Source organism: Condylura cristata, unplaced genomic scaffold (assembly GCF_000260355.1).
Source record: "Condylura cristata isolate star-nosed mole 26May11 unplaced genomic scaffold, ConCri1.0 scaffold00029, whole genome shotgun sequence".
Taxonomy (NCBI): Eukaryota; Metazoa; Chordata; class Mammalia; order Eulipotyphla; family Talpidae; genus Condylura; species Condylura cristata.
The window spans coordinates 9,869,474-9,886,658 of NW_004567130.1; the positions used below are offsets into that span (position 1 = coordinate 9,869,474).

General features: G+C 40.8%; 1 long non-coding RNA gene across 1 annotated transcript; it reads left to right on the forward strand.

The window, feature by feature from the left end:
* The first annotated feature begins 251 nt into the window (after nucleotides 1-251).
* On the forward strand, nucleotides 252-9,350 carry LOC101623361. Its single transcript, XR_001145924.1, has 3 exons — nucleotides 252-2,633; nucleotides 3,600-4,323; nucleotides 5,749-9,350. It is a non-coding gene; the product is annotated as an uncharacterized LOC101623361 (long non-coding RNA).
* The last annotated feature ends 7,835 nt before the right edge of the window (nucleotides 9,351-17,185 follow it).

Genomic DNA, 17,185 nt, shown 5'->3' on the forward strand with positions numbered 1-17,185 from the left:
GATGCGACGTCTCCTGATTGGTGAAGCTGGTGTGATCACGTGACCGGATCTTGCTAGCCAGACCCGCCCCCGTCACGTGAGAGCACGCACCTCTCTTCCTGCTTTGCTGACCCTCTCCGCCATTTAAAGAAACAGTACCGGGGGCGGGCCGAGCGACGCAGCCGGGACGGTAGCTGCGGCGCGGACCGGAGGAGCCATCTTGTCTCATCGCCGGGGAGTCAGGCCCCTAACTCGAAGAAGCCCTGGCGCGCCCTCCCCCCCTCCCGGGTCTGGTAGGGCGAAGGAGCGGGCGCGCGGTCGATCGAGCGATCGGTTGGCGGCTCTTTCTCCTGCTCTGGCATCCAGCTCTTGGGGCGCAGGCCCGGCCGCCGCGGCGCGCGCCCGGTGGCCGTTGGCGCTCGCGCCGCGTCTTTCTTCTCGTACGCAGAACTCGGGCGGCGGCCTATGCGTTTGCGATTCGACGAGGAGTCGTCCGGGTGGTCGGCGGCGGCGGGCAGCTGCTCCGCCCCGCTCCCGGGGAGGCGGCGGCGGGATTTGGCGCGGCCGGGGAGGCGGGGGTGGCCGCGGCCGGCCTGGAGGCCTGGCGCCACCCTTCGGGGCCTGCTAGGACCCAGTTGGGTCAAGAGGGAGCCGGGGGATGGTTGGTGGTGGGCTTTCTGCTTTGCCTTTTTCTCCTCATGCCGCCTTAGTGAGGGGCGGGAGCTCTGGCGGCAGCTCCGGGGTGGGGAGACAAGCCCCGGAGTCGGAAGAGCTGGGTTTGCTTCCGGGCCTAGCCACCAGCTGGCCGAGTGACCTTAAGCAAGTCACTCAGTAATTTGTCTGCGCCTCAGTTTCCTCCTCTGCCTGTCGATGTTTGTGGGATTGAAAGCGCTTTGTAAACTGTAAAGCGCCGGTGTACGTGAGGGATGGTATTGTTTGTTTGTTTGTTTGAAGTTGCAAGAAAACCTGGCAGTTGCCCATTCCTTGGTTTTGAACCAGGGAACCTTGGAGTTGGACATCCTCAAACTCCCTGAAATCATATGCAGAGATTAGTGGGAAAATGCATCTTAGGGGGGTGAGGATCCTACGCCAGCCAGTTTTCTCAAGGGGGCTGAAACCCAGAAAAGTTAATCAGAAGTCTTTTAAGCCACAGGGAGGAAACTGAGGCCTAGATGTCCTTTGGGACCCTTTACAACCAATTTGACACCCCCCCCCCATGTGAATCCCTGAGATATGTGAGCTGTTTCTATGCATAATGAATATTTTGGGTGACAACACTCCACTGCTTGGCTTCTATTCTGAGTCCTTTGCTTTCACCATGGGGTGCCTGAAGGTTGATCAACCGTATGGTATAATGGCGCCTGTTGAGGGGAAAAAAAGCAGCTAAAACTAGGAGTGGATGTCTTCTCTAGTACCAAGAAACCAGTTTAATCTTTGGCCTGACAACTGTTTGCTGCTGCTTATACTGGTGCCTGAAGACCTTCTGACTTTCACTATTTCCCACCACCATCATTGCCATCCGTTACTTGCTCCTACTTTATAACCCTCGCCTGGATGGTTGGTAGTAAACAGGCTTATTTTATTTTATTTTATTTTATTTTATTTTATTTTATTTTATTTTAATGGTGCTGCCAAGTCCAGTTAGTTAATGGTGCAGATGACTTTTTAGCAAGCCAGCTCACTCAGACTTAACCAGTTGGGGAATTCCTGAAGCTAATTGGGGGGTTTGTCTGTATTCATTGAAGGTAAAAGTTCTCTGAAAAGTTTTGTTAGAACTGCTGAATCTCAAAATCAGTAGATTTGAAAGTGTTAAAAACCTTGACTGTTTTCCTGGCCTGCCTTGTATTCTAATTGCTTGCAAAAGTGTTACTAAGATGGCCAAAGTGCCACTTTTTGCTTCTTTGTTGTCACCTGCTTTTATCAAATTCTAGGCCATCATCCAGCAAACACTAACAATGTTTGAACACTTGGATTTCAAACATTTGCATTTTTGTGGAGTGGTGCTTACCAGTGGTACAGCTCTAAACAAGTGAACACAAACACATTTAAGTGTATTTCATCTGGTTAGGTGAGCCATTTCTGCTATTTCATACAAAAGTCTGAAAAATCAATTGACTGTTCCTTTTACCTAAAGGGCAGAGATAAAAGACCTCACTTCCAGAGAAATGACTGTTTGGAAGGAGTATGCGTTGGTCATTTAGCTCTTTTGTAATTAAATCTGGACGTACCTCAAAAGAATCGAAAGACTGGTGATAAGATGCTTTCCTCAGGAGAAAGGAGGGGGGAAAAAAAACAACAACTGGAACTCAAAGCTTGAAATTCTGTGAAAAACACATGAGATGTCCGGGATAGGAGGTTTCTCTACAGTGTTCTACACTCCCTGAAGCAGAAAGTTCTCAATGTAGCCAGAGGGTGGATTCCAGATTTTCAAGAACTGGACCTGGCGCCTGGAAGAATTTATCAGGATGTGGCAGAAACTCTGGCACTGGATATTTTTATTTCTGAATTTGAACTGTCATCTTTGCTTTGAGAAAAGAGACGACGACTGAGCAAGCACTGCCACCAACAATGACTGTTACTGGGAATTAGGAACCCCGAGTTTCTGCCACACCCTTGGTATAAACGGGACAACATTCCATCCAAAGTGAACTACGGTACATGTCATTTTCCCTAATGCCTTACTCTACCATTTCTGCACCTCTCTTCATGGTCTTACCTTGAATTCCTAGCTGTCGAAACTCTGGTTTCCTCACTGCCCAGCTCAGATGTCTTTAGTCAGAAATCCTTTTTCCAGTTTTCTAATTTTTCCTATATCTTTTAGTCTAATGTATAACATCAAAGGTATTTAATATATGCAATACCTTGCAAAATAGTTATTTGCATGCATTTGCTCTTTTTCCTAAGAGCCAATTCCTTGAAAGCAGAGGCTTTGTCTTTGTCCACATCTGCTACTACTTGGTGAAGAACTTGATAGAAATTTAGAGAGAAGGCATAAGTTCTATGTTAACCTAATTACTCTTGATGAGAAGTCAAGTCATGACTTGGCATGAGATGTGAGCCATGTGTCCTTCATTTCACATGTTCATATTTTTTAATTGTAGATTTAAAAATAATGAAGGATCCCTAAAACAAAAGAGAAACCAACAAGTTGCATGCAGATGAGTGCGAGGAACAAGGCCAGGTACCCTGTGATCTACCACTCAGTATTTAATCTTGTTAAACTGAAAACTAAGGGCAGCTTTTAAAGGGATAAGAATTTGAGAGAAGCACTTACATCACCTTTGGGGCCGCTTCTTTCTCCCATACCAGTCAATGCCTAGCAATCTGAATACAGTCAAATTACTCATCAAAGTATGTGTTTTTGTTTGTTACTTCCCTGAGACAGCTTGTTCTCAAGAGTCAGGAAACAGTGTTTGCCAGAGAACTGTCTGCTCTCATCATTACTGATTGTAAGTCATAGGCATTTTCCTCCCTGCTTACCACTGTCTGCTTCTAAATCAGGCTTGTCAAGAGTTAATCCCTGGCAGGCAGCTAATGACTGATAGCAGACCCACCTATGTTAGAGTCCTGTGTTTGTAATTCCATGCATTTGTTATCTGTTTTGTCCCTGTCCCTTTTAGTCCTGTGCCTCCTGATTGCTGAGTGTTCACCTGGATCTCCTGATCACCTTCCTTGTGTTGTCCATCAGTCTACAGATCGGGTACCTGGATTTTTGCCCTTGGTGATTCCTGCCACCTTACTACTGAAGAAGACACCATTCCAGTGGACCACTGTGACTAAAGAGGCTTTCTAGCCATCATGATGTGGCCTTCACCTCGACTCCTGTCCTGTTCTACCCATATTCAGCACAGCCCATTATAGTGAAGTCAAACTCAAGCCAAATAGTTGAAGCTGTTTTACCACAACAACGGCCCAGTTTGTTCCATGAGTGTGCATTTCATTTTTAAGTTAAGTCTTCAGAGACACATCATAAATTTGGACCAGGGGACTTTCAGTTGTCAACAGAAGAATGGCAACATCTTTTTGAAAGAATTATTGGACCATACCCCACACTCAAATGGTTGAAGTTCATGAAGTATCTTGGATCCCACCGAGGTTACTGGACCATGTTTTTCCATTTCACATCTATAGTAGCCTACTGAATGAGAAAGCAGATAATCTGACTATTGGGATTGAGACAATGGCACAGTGAACTCGTAGCATCTTCATTGGGATTACTCAGGAACCAGAACTTTTCACACGTGAGAAATTCTACCAAGGAATCCCTTTACCTAACAGCATCTCACAAAACTCCAATCAGATTCCAGAAAAGACCTTTTGATATATCCAGGTGGAACCTATATGGTAATCCCTTATGTTTATATAGCACTTTACAGTTCAAAGCACTTTTACATGCATTAATCTCAATTATCACACTAATCCCTTCTTGTAAATAAGAAAATGGAAGGCTTAAACATTATCCAAGGTAACACAGCTATAACGTGGTAGAGACCAGGCCTTCTGACCCCTAGTTCAGTATTCTCTTTGGAATTAACCTCTGTTTTACCAACAGTGTTAAGAACAGATGGAGATTGGGAACCCCAGAAAAGTTTCCAACTTCCTGATCTGTTGTCCTCAGTCAGACAGGATATTATTAATGTGATAGCTGCAGCTAGACCAAAATTCCATGGCAGCACCCCTAAGGTTTAAAAACAAACTTATCTCCATGATGGTAGGTTGCCTAGTCTACAAGACATGTTTAACAGTCTACCCAACATGAAACAAACCTGCTTTTAGAGCTTTCATCTGCCTTTATGGTGCTCCAGAGATGGCCCAATTGATGCGATTATATATGGTCTTTTATACCCAAACTATTATTTACTCAAAATGAGATATATATTATTTCTAGAGCAGCACTGTCCCTATGTATGGATAAATGTATCATGTAGGAACTTCTACAGAAGTTCTTCAGTAAGTTGGTAAAATGTGTTCCCTCCTAGTTCATAAAGCACTGTAGTTTTCAACAAAGCTTCATTGAGCTTCTTAAGACTGTCCTAAGTTTTAATCAAGCAAAGAATATTACTTTTGCAACATTCCTTAGACTGCTCCCTTTAGAGCAGTATAGCCAGATCTTTATGAATGCCAAAAGATTACCATAGAGATCCAAGAACAGGCATCTTTGAAATCCCCTTTTACCTTGTCGTTAACTGCTTAAATTAGTATGTCTTCATCATCAAGAAACCTACATTTTGACCATATTTTCTGTTGAATGAACCTCTAGAAGACTTGGGGGAAATGTGGGTTATGGGAGGGAATTTGGGGAAATGGGGGAAAGTTAATTCTGCCAACAAGTTGGATGAGTTCTGTGACATTTATCAATATATTTCTTTCTGTCCCTAGAATTAAAATGTAAACCTATTGCAGCTCAAGGGCCTTGATTCTTAGGTGCGGGAGAAGGATGGAAAAAGAAAGAGGGTAGAGAAGGAGATGTTTATTAGCACTGAGCTTCCCATTGAGGTTAGTGTTTGAAGGCAGCCAACTATGGACTTACTGGAATGATATTTATGAAGAAATGCATTTCTTCATCACCCAAGGCTATTATCACTTAAAACCTATAGCCTTGTTCTGTGATAGTCATTGCAGATGCAATTTCAAGTGATCAGAAAGGACTTTTAACTCTCCATTTTGTAATGTGTTCTACTTTAGAGAAAGATTATTAGAACTCTTTGGCTTACCACAGGCTTTATTCACACAGTTACTGGTTTCTATGATCTATTTTTTGTATTTCAGCATTTGTGAACAACTTACTCTTAAATCACTGGTTTTCCAAAGGCTCTGTGGCCATGAAAATGAAGCCCACTGAATGAAAACCATGTGGATGCCCAGAGTAAAGTGAAGCTGCTCTGGATGACGCAGGAGTGGGGGGCCTGAAACCATCATAAGCATCTATCTTTCTTTACCACCGTGGTGAGACCTCAGGAGACTTCCTTACAACATTACAATTCTTCAGAGAACAGTTTGAAAACTACTGCCCTTGCAAACAAGATGTTTGACGTTCTGATCTGTACCTTTCCCTAACGAGGTGAACATTTTTAAGAATACTTACTGTGTATAAATTCAGAAAATTGCAAGAAAGTCATCATATTTTGCCCTCCCAAGTCACTACATGGACTGAAGGTGATGTCAGGTGGACACAGATTAACAGCTTTCTACATGCAGATGGACTTCCAGTGACTCCTGGGGTTGGATACACCCAGAGAGCAGTTCATACACTGACAGCTGCCCCAAGCCAATTTCCTTCATATACTACAGATAACTGTCATGGTACTTGAAATACAGGACTTTGAAGTCTTGATCCTCCTTGGTACCTGAATCACCAGGTGGTGAAGCTAATGCCTCATTGAGGCCATGTTAGATCAACTTGAACATTGGACTGCTCATCCTCAGCTATGGTACTGTACTTATGTACAAGGGATAACCATTATGAAAGAATTCAAAATACCTGCAACATTACTTAAAAGAGTACCTGGTTATCATCTGTTTCTCAAAATATGTCACTATGATTCAGCCAATGGCAGTTGCACTGCTCCTTGGTTTTTATTCAGTTTAGCTGCTGATTCCAAGTAAATGAGCTAATGACCTTTTATTAAAAAAAAATCTTCATCACTGACATAATCTGCCTATTCTGCTTCAAAATTATACATACTCAGCTCTACACATAACACTGGATCCAGAAAAGACGATCTTGAACATCCATTCTTGTGTATGTGACTTAAAATATGGCAATTAGAAATTTTTCGTCTAGCCCATCAGAAGATGTCTTTTTAAGGTGGATCTTCTAGTGTCTGGTACCACCAACTATAGGGGTTAAGAATATTTGGAAGTAGACCCTTTGACCAGGCCATCATATGTCTTCTTTGCTGAACATCTCAAATTGCATTAATATTTACCTTTTGCTGGAAATGAACACTGACTTGAAAAAAATCTACAAAGCCTGCAGTTACGGATTTTATCAGACTTAAGAGCTTCATACTGCTGCTTCCTAATGTCACATGATCACAGCCCTTTGTTCGTGCAGATGTTTTCTTGCCATTTCATCTGTCTCAAAACATACTGATTCAGAGCAGCTGGCTTCATTCCTTGCCGTAAGATACTTTCAGGCATTAAGACAACTTATCTGTTAGTAAAGGAAGGATTTGATTTCCGAGACCAGATCATATTAAACAAGTAAACATTGATTCATGTCATGAGAAAATCACATTCCTTCACAGTTCACTTCAGGGCCAATTGTCCTCAACAAGTATAATGCACTGGTTAAATGTTAGGAACAGTTTCTTTTTGTCTCATTCTTTAAATGAATCGTGATTACATGACTCAGTCTACAAATCATCAAACACTGTCCACCCTCAACAAATGAAAACAAAATCTGGATAACTAGTCTCTTTAATATATACAACTATTTTTCAAGAAATAATCTACAGACTTTCTCTGCTACCTTCAAATAGCAGCTCAATGTTTTCTCTCCTGTAACTTTACAGAAAAACTAATCTACACTACCATTCTCTTTAATCCTGTCAAAATGAGGGGCTTATGGTGAGGATGATCATCTGTTAGCCTAATATATTCTATATGGAGAATTGATGGTTTGATTAAAAAATGCCTACAACTCAAACCTGACATCTGACCTACAATCTCCATGCCGCTGAACTCATCTAAGTATCTCAGCATTGTTCAGCCAATCTGAGACCCTACAGTGATGATTCTCAGATGAGCTGAGTTACAGAAGATGAAGACTTGATAACCAAAGAAAGTAGGGCTAACCTTGATGAACCTGGCTTTCCCAACCCAATGGCTCCCAGGTATAGCATAGGCTTCTAAACACAACCTCAGTTCAGTACTGAAGATATAGTAACAGACTTCTAAATTCAAAGTTTTAGGGCAGAGCAGGAAGTTGAAAGCTACTGCACTTGATTGACCCGTTAAAATCAGAATAAACCCTATGGATTATCCCTGGATTAATCAGGGTACAAACTTGTTTACAGAGCTTCGATATTAATCTGCCTGTTCTTCCAGATCATATCCTGATTACTGGTATGGCTGGCCCTGCTGAAGGAACCCTACTTGCCTCTCTACCTGACTCTGCTCTTGCCTGCCTTTTTCTTGACTTGCTGCTGCAATCAGACTGACTTTGCCTTGAGAAGACTACAATATACTCAGTTCCACCAAGAACTTTTGAACAGCGACAGCCTTCATTTCACCTCACCAGGACTTAAGGTTCACAACAGGAAGGATCACGCTGTACATTCCTTGACCAGCAGCATACCCCTCCTCCTCTTTTAAGTGCAGAATAAGCCTCTATGCCTATATATGTATGTATATATATATATATGTGTGTGTGTATATATATATATATATATATATATAATTTTCAGCTCTGGAACTCTTGTCTACCAGAACTAAAGGAGTATAGCAGATCAAAAGCACTGTTCTTCTCTTGCAATAATAATGAGTCTGAAATGTACCACTTTGATTTGACAAAGATTTAAAGGAACACTAAGCATTTTCCATTGAACTTAAATTTACCGCTGACATGAATAGCCTCACAGAACTACTTGCCATTGGGAGGCTCTTGTCCTGCTTCACATCAGCAAGATAATTGAGCTCTCAGACTCATGACCACTAAGTTTACTTATATAAAACTATTGTAACATCCAAAGTATACTACTGGACATGATTTTTCCATTCAAATGGATTACAAACTTTCTGAGGACAGGATAAACTTAGTCCTCATAATGTTTTTCCAAAAACTATTGTCAAGGAAGTAATACCAGCTGTTACCATTCATCTTTATGAGCAAAGATTAAACCATTTTTTAATATCTGGTCTCTTTGGCATCAATTTTTGATGTCTAACCTATCTCTTTGTAACAACTTCCTGATGTTTCTCAGAGCCACCTACTTATTTTCAGGCTACATTTTTCAGATCATCTGAACCCCAACCTTAGAATTCATGGATGAGCATGTAATAAAACCTGATCAGTCTGCATAGTCCATCTCCTTGACCATCATGACTGGTTCAGGAATGGTCATGTGATTCAAATTGGTCTAGTGACACTCAGCTGTGGAGTTTTACAGAACTGTGGAGGAGATGTTCAGAGCTCTGTTTACTGAGGTTGTTTTGTAGGATTAAAAAAACAAACACAACAGGGCCACCATGGCAAACAAGCCAGTGAAAGAATGAAGCCAGTGCAGAGGAAAGCAGAGCCAAATGATGGAGAGACTTGAGTCTTGATGGCAATGTTTGTGCCCCTGGATCCAACCGTGCCTGAAGCTAAATATCCCCTGGACTTTTCAGTTATGTGAACCAATAAATGCCCTTTTTTGCTTAAGTTACTTTGAGTTGGGTTTCTATTGCTTGAAATTGAGTCCTCAGTAATACAGTATCTACCAGTATTGAAACTTAGAAGATCCAATTATTAAGTTAGAGGTCATGACTACCCTGAAATAATCTTCCAAACTGGAAGGCAAAAAAGAATTGATAATGTTTAAGGTACTACAGAAGCATAAAAATAATTACATAGTAGAAAAACTAAACATCAGCAAAGAGTTAACACATGGCTATTCCATAAAAGAAAATCTGTTGAAGTACAGTTATTGTATATGTACATGAAAAAATGGCCATGATATCTTAAACTGTTTACAGAAAGGTGTAGAAGATGAACTCATTTTAAAATTTGTGCATATAATACATAGAAAAGTCTATTGAGTTTCAACGTGTAGATTACATGAGACTTTCAACATTTCTGTATTTGAATATTTTACACTAAAGCTATTTTAAAAGCTATTAAAATGCACTGCTTAATATTTGACCCTGACGAGCAGCTTATCATTTTTGTTAAATGTAAAATACCTATCTTTATATTAGTGAATATAGATTAACATGTTCATCCTCCATTCAGTCTATCAGATTTTGCACTTTGCTTGAGATTTTCTGAACTCAGAAATTGCTCATTAGTATTTTAAGCACATCTCTTTGAATGATTGTGTTTAATTATCAGAACTTCATAGTTTGTGTTGCTATTCTAGTTTTCAGTATTTACTACTGCATAGTTCACCCTACTTAAAAAGAAAGCCTCATTTTCTTTGAAACCCTTGAATTTTCTGATCTCACTGCAATCAAGGTCAGTGATGGTCCTTTTTATTGTTAAATCCACTACATATGATCCTGGGCGTTAGGTTTTCCCCATCCGTTAAATATTGGCTTGGTAGAGATCTATTGAGTTTTTCCTCCCCCAAGTCATTTTCCCTTTCCTTTAGTGGTAGATCCCCACTCTTCCTTTGCAGTGCTAAACTTTTGGTTTTAGTGGAACTATTTCAGTATTCTGACCTCCCAACCTTTGGCCGAGGTCTGACCTTGTGATCAAGCTTTTCCAATCAAAATCCCCCTCCCAGGCCTTACTGTGTCCTAAGAGAGGTAACACAAAATTGAGGGCAAAATTTGGATAATTGGATAGCTGTTGCCAACAGGACAATTTGGAGTGAATAAGATCAAGATCATTGAGGCAGAATGATCACTTAGATCACTTTGGATAATTTGAGAACAAACTCAAATCCAAAAGAAACTACTGCAGGTTTAGAATAAGTCTTTTCCGTGTGAAGCTTGAATAAGCCTCTTTCTTAGTGCTTAGTTACAAACAAGAAGTTGAAAATTCAACCCCTAGATTATACAGTTATAATCCTGATTGAATTGGCAGCATTACTAAGATCTCTTAATGAAAGCTAAGGTATTAATGAAAAGAGACTTAACAAGTAATGACGTTTAGGAGAATTCAGAAGTCTTGGAAGATTCCAATCTCCAAATATCCAAATGAAATTCTTTAAAAACCTTGACTGAAGAACATGTAGAGTATGTATGGGTGAAAGAGGAAGAGATCAACCCAAGTGACTGTTGATTTGGTACAATAAAAAAAGACGTATAGCCCCTACTCTCGTGTACCTGCTTGCATTCTCCATCTCAGTATCTTGCCCCTCATACCTACTGATTGAAGTTTGAGCATGCTCCAACTTAATCCAGACTTCCCCTTCTTTGGAGGTGAGCCATTCTGATGGTGTCCCCCTCATTCATGTATGTGAGTATGTTGGTGGTGGTTAAATAAACCAGTGGATGTATAAATGTGCAGACTATGAAGTTAAGAACTAGAGAGTGAGCATCATCCAGTGATTTTAGACTACTGGATGTGATAACTAGAAATTATCTTAAGTTGTCTCCCATTGACACAAAAGTAAATATATTTTCTACAGTATTTTGGGTGGAGGTATTTTGAAAAAGTGTTATATTGAAGAATCCACATGATGGACTGCCGAGGTATGGGACATAATGGACAACTGCTTTGCTTCCCAATGTCTCTTTACCCCTCCTTTAAGAGTAATTTCACCTTTCCTTTGGGAAGCTGCATCTCCAGTGCTACCAGAAGGAATATATGGATGGGAAACATAATTTCCTAATACTGAGATTTACTCAGTTGCTCAAGGTTTCTGATTTTCTTGCCTATTAAGCTTCTCTACTTGAGCTGCAGAAGCTATCACCTGTACAACCATATGTAGAGGCCCTATAGCCCAGCCGTGATTTTTGTTGCTTACTGTGAGACCTCCAACCTTTCAAAATCAGTGTCCTCCTGTGCCTTAGGCGGTCTTTCCCTACAAAATGAAAAATCAAATTAATTCTCCTGACATTGGTTTCTAACCAATATGCTGGTAACTTCAGATGCCAGTCTTCAGCTCAGATAATTTTCCTGAACTCCAGATCTCAGAGTGTCCACCTGTCCTCTCGATTTAACACAGGGATACCTCACACCCAGCATCTAAAACGTTGATCCCCTCTTTTTTTCCTCAAAAGATGTTCTTCCGTTCACCTTCTTGGTAAATGGCACTACCCTCACCCTGTTTCTCCTTGACTCCTCTCTCAACCCAGACATTCCTGTTAATTTTGAGATCCTCGTGGTAAGTCAGGTAATAAACCTGAAAAATACGTCCACTTCTGTCACCCTCCTCCAGGGAAACAGTTACATGTTGCTAGGGCTTTTGGGGTGCTCTTGTAATTCTGTCATTGCCTCTAGTGTTAGCCAACAACAGTCCATTTTCTGCAGATGCTAGAATGGTTTTTGATACACAGATCTAATTGTGTCCCTCCCCTGCCTAAAACCTTTTACTAGTTCTATTATTTTAGAGGCTTTATCCTTATTTATGAGTCTTAACTGCTGCTTTCCAAGCCTGTTTCACTGTTTCAAACAGGAATAGCTCAGTTTTGTATTTTGGAGTTACCTACTGCTGCTATAGCTTAATTTTTCTTCCAATATTCTCTTTCCATGACCTTTTAAAATTAAATCTGGTATGTATAACTTCATAGAGCCATAGCAGGTGCCTAATTAGAAGGCAACCAAATCCCTACCTCACAACAATACAAAAATTAGTACCAGAAGGACTACAAATTTAAAAGTTAGGGTGAAATATTGGGAGAATTCTTAGGAAACATTTTATGATCTTACAATGGGTGACCATAAACAGGAAAACTAAAAGGAAGTTACACTTGGCTATATAAAGCAAGTTTTAAGAAAACAAAACTATATATATATATGTATGTATATATATATATATATGTTGGGGAAATATCTCCAACATAAGTGACAGATTTGTAGTTAATATGCCTTAGAATACAGAGTTCCTACAAACTGACAACTATAAAACAGTCACATAGAGAACACCCAATAGGGAATTCAGAAAAAAGACCCAGAGTAATAGTCACTACCCATTTACTTTGTGCTTATTGTATGCTAGGTATTTCAGGTGATTTACAAGATTGTTTACTCCTGCCAGTATACCCTATGAGATAGGTAATATCCCTGTTGTCTAGCTACACAAATAGGCTCAAAGGAATTAAGTAACTTGCCAGGTCAGACAATAGGTGCTTGCACATTTTGAGCTATGGCTCAAAATTAGGTGTTCTCTAACCATTATGCCCTTTGGTAGTTAACTAAACATTTAAAAGAGGGCAAAGTGGAAATGTCAATGAGGTAAAAATCAAAACAAATAATGTAGGTGCTATCTTTGGTCATACCAGTGAGGTAGTAAAAATTAAAAAGGATGATATACAGTGCTGAAAAGAATTAGGGTAAATGAAAATTTTTGTACATTTTTTATGGGAATATGAATGGAATATCCCAATCTTTTTAGAAGATAATCTGGCCATATTGCTTAAAAATTTTAACTCAAAAGACTCATTTCAAGAAGCTAAAGCATTGAGCTATAAGGACATCAAGAAGTTTATCTCAGCATGACCTCTGGTAGTAGAAAATGACATGAGGGGGAATGGTTGAATCATTTATAAAAAAGCCACATTCCACAAGAATCATCTCTAGCTCTTAACCTGTGGCATGATATATTTCCTAAGCAAAGAGAAAAAATAACATATAACATGAGAGCCTACATTTATGGAAACCTACAAATGGTCCTGAAAGGAAAATAGAAGGGCATATGCAGACTATTATGATAGGACAGGTAAAACTTAGTATTGTATTTATACTGGCACTGTTTCACTACTTAATGAGAGGCTCCCCCCCCTTTTTTTTTTTTCAGAAAGGGTCCTCATTTCTAAGAAAAAAGTAATTTTTAAAAAATTAAAGTTTTAAAAAACTTTAAAAAGCAACTTATTGCAACTAGACATTTTTTTTTATTAGAATATGCTAATAAAAATAAAGTGCTGAAGCCTCCCTGGTGGTGCAAGGGGTTGAGGCTCAGCACTATGAAGCTATCTGCAGCCATAGAACATGAGCTTTATCCCTGGCCAGGGGGCTGACACACAGGGCGCAGCAGACCTCTCTTGTCTCACCTGATGCTCCCCCTCAGCAGTGTATTTCATTCCATCTGCCTGTGCCCCCTACTCTGTCTCTAGTGAATCCTCTCACCCCCTGCACCTCAAACCTACATCCCAATTCTTGTATGGATAAATTTTATTTTAACTTTAAAAGATAAGACACTTCATACATTTTTAGGGTTGTCTACAACAGAGCAAGTACTGTGTTTTAGGATGCCATATTCCTAGCAACAGAGAAAATACTGTGTTTTAGGGTGCCACATTCCTAGCAAAGACTGGTTGTCTTTGAGATCTCTTCTTCCTAGAACAAATACCATATTTCCTAGCTGCTCTTGCTGGTAGCTAGAGCACATGAACTTTTCAACTTAAGAAATTTGTCCTTAAAAAGAGTGTATGACCATCTCTGGCCTCTTTTGCTGGCCAGAATGTGGGCTGAATGGCTAATATTTGAGCATGTCACTAAACTATAAAGAAGCTGTGTGAAATAATGATGGAACAACAATTAAGAAGGAGCCTAGCTTCCTGAAGAATGGAGTCCTCATCAGGCCTGAACTCTATACCTCTGGAATTTGTTTATAAAATAAGCTTCTATACGCTTCACATAATTGGTATTTGAGTTTTTTTCCTCTCCCTTAAAACTGTGCCCTATCTTCCCACAACTAATTTCATGGAAATATGTCTTAGAAACTCGAATTACATTTGTTCTAATTTTATACCACTAGAGTAAACGACCCGCTCAGACTCTGACTGATCTGAGGTGGATGACTGATTGGGTCTTGAACCAGTCATAGACCACCGATCATAAATTAACAAATGGGCACTGTGTTTTCTTAGCAAGATGACTCCCCTCCTGCTCTGTTGCTTTTTTTCTTCCCAACATCTATCCCTACTTCTTCCAGTGATAGCATATCAGTTTTCTTCTGGGTTCCAACCCTCTTCACTTCCTGTTTGTATGCTAGTTGCTTTTGGCTCCAGAGTGAGCACATAACCTGGACATCTGTGCCAGAGCATGGCAGGCCCTCAGTATGAGCAATTAAATAAGGAATAAGTGTTAACAACTAAGCCAAACCAAACTTACACAAACAACTAATTAAGGGAATTTGTGGTGGACAGTTTTAAACAACTGCCTAAGATTACCCTTTTTTTTTTTTAGATTTATTTATGCATACAGAACTGGGGTATAGGCCAGAGGCACAGGAGCAGTGAGAGGATTCACCAGGGACAGAGTGGGGTGCAGAACAGGCAGATTGATGAAGAACACTGCTGAGGGGAGCAACAGGTGAGACACGGGAGGTCTGTATCACCACATGGGTCACCTCTCTGTCCAGGGGCCAAACTTGCACCGAAGCAGCTACCTATTGTGCCACCAGGGGAGGGCCCTACTTTTTGTTTTTAATCCACTGATTTTAGAATGATAAGATTGCAAACCTGACTCTGCTAGCACTGCTACTTTCCCATCACAAGGAGATTGCCTGTCCGAGAGTAGACAGAAAACAAAGTTCTAAAAACATTGTTCCCTGGAGCCATCCATGCCTAAAGCTAAGCTAATCTTTGACATTTTTTGCCAGTAAATTCTGTTGCCTATTTAGTTTGAGTGGTTTACTCTTTCCAATGTCTAGTCCTGACTACACCATCCATTTCATCTTATTAACAGCACCCATGATATGGAAAGTGCTTAAGAAATACTATGAAATCAATTTATAAGAAGCAAAACACAGCATCTCAGCTCCAACAGGCAGCCACAGAAGTTGCTGCACCAGCAAAGCTAAGGATGCTGACAAGTTTTTAACCTCTGTGCCAGTTTCTTTATTCTTTTTTTAGTACCTGTTTTCAAATTGTGGGGATTAGAAGCGATAATGAAAACACAGTACTGGGACTATTCTGGCATCTTGGAAGCCCTCAGTAAAGGGCAGTGGTTAGTAATCATGTCATGAAGGTGACAATACCTGAAGGCCGCTCAGCTCAGCCTGCCAGCTATCCCTGGCATCCTTTGAACCTCAACTTGCCAGTGTCCATGACATTCACATATTCCAACCTCTTATAAGGAAAATTGGTTTTCTTATTTGTCCCATCACCTCAGGAGTGCTGGTGACAGCAAAATATGTCATGTTCAGTTTCTCTTGTGGGCTTCAGTCCTTGGATGCCCTCCATGAGAGCTGAGCTGTTAGCAAATGTGGTAGAGAAAGGAAGTCCAATTCTCACTGATAGGAATATGACTTTTCTCATCTGTATCAGAGCAGGCAGCCAGTCTGGGAGTTTTGGCACACTCCAGAAGGACAAGTCGCTCACCCTTGCACTACCCAGGACCCCAGATTGCACCTTGTTTTAAAATAATACAGGTTTGTGTAAGTCACAGAGTCTCAATCCTTCACGCTGATATTTTTCTTTTTTATGGGGAGGAATGCCTTTTTATAAGATATCTTCATTTATACATACAAAAACTGGGGGACAGACCAGAGGTATAGGGTGTGAAAGGATTCACCAGAGACAGAGTAGGGAACGGTGCAGGCAGAGCTACTTACATACACTGCTGAGGGGAGCAGCGGGCGGGACAGGAAGGTCTGCTGTGCCACATGGGTCATCTCCCTGTCCAGGGATCAAACTTGTGCTGCAGTGGCTGGTGATAGTTTAATAGCTCAGTGTTTAACCGCTGTGTCATCAGGGAGGCCCCTAAATTAACATTTTAAAGTGAACCCTCTGGTTAACTTGTGACCCTCACAATTATATTGCAGTGTAGTCTGTACGTATTTTGCAATATTTCTTTTCCAATATAACCATTTAAGTTACACCACTAATTTTAGACTATGTATGACAAAGCAAGTATAATACCAGAGTCCAAGGCTACAATAAAAACACACAGAGACCTGCAAACTACCAAGCTGAAACAACCCAGAAACCAGCCCCAGAGGCAGGGCCTCATTGGGGTCTCAGAGCAAGTATCCTGTGAGATGAGAGAAACAGAGCTCTTTGAAGGGCCTACCCAAAGACTAGTTAGTTCCCATCATTTACTAGCCCAAAGCTAGTCCCCTCAGCTTTTTTGAGACATTTTATTATCTCTAATGATGAGAAAACTTGCTGTGATCAAAAATGAATGTGGAAAAGTTTCAAGAAACTACAAGTCTATAATAGCAGGCATCCTTGGCTTCAGCGGAAAAGCAAATTGATACCAAGTTGTTCTTAGCACTTGGCCAACTGGATTGTTATTTCCTCATGCCTGGGGCACCCAAAAAGGGAAGGAGGGTCCAGGCTGTATTTATGGCTCTTTGCCTGGATACCTCTCCCAGTTCCCGCTTTTAAGGCAAAGATCCCTGCTCTAACAGCAGGGCCTGGCCTCGCCTATGTGGACCTGTCTTATGAC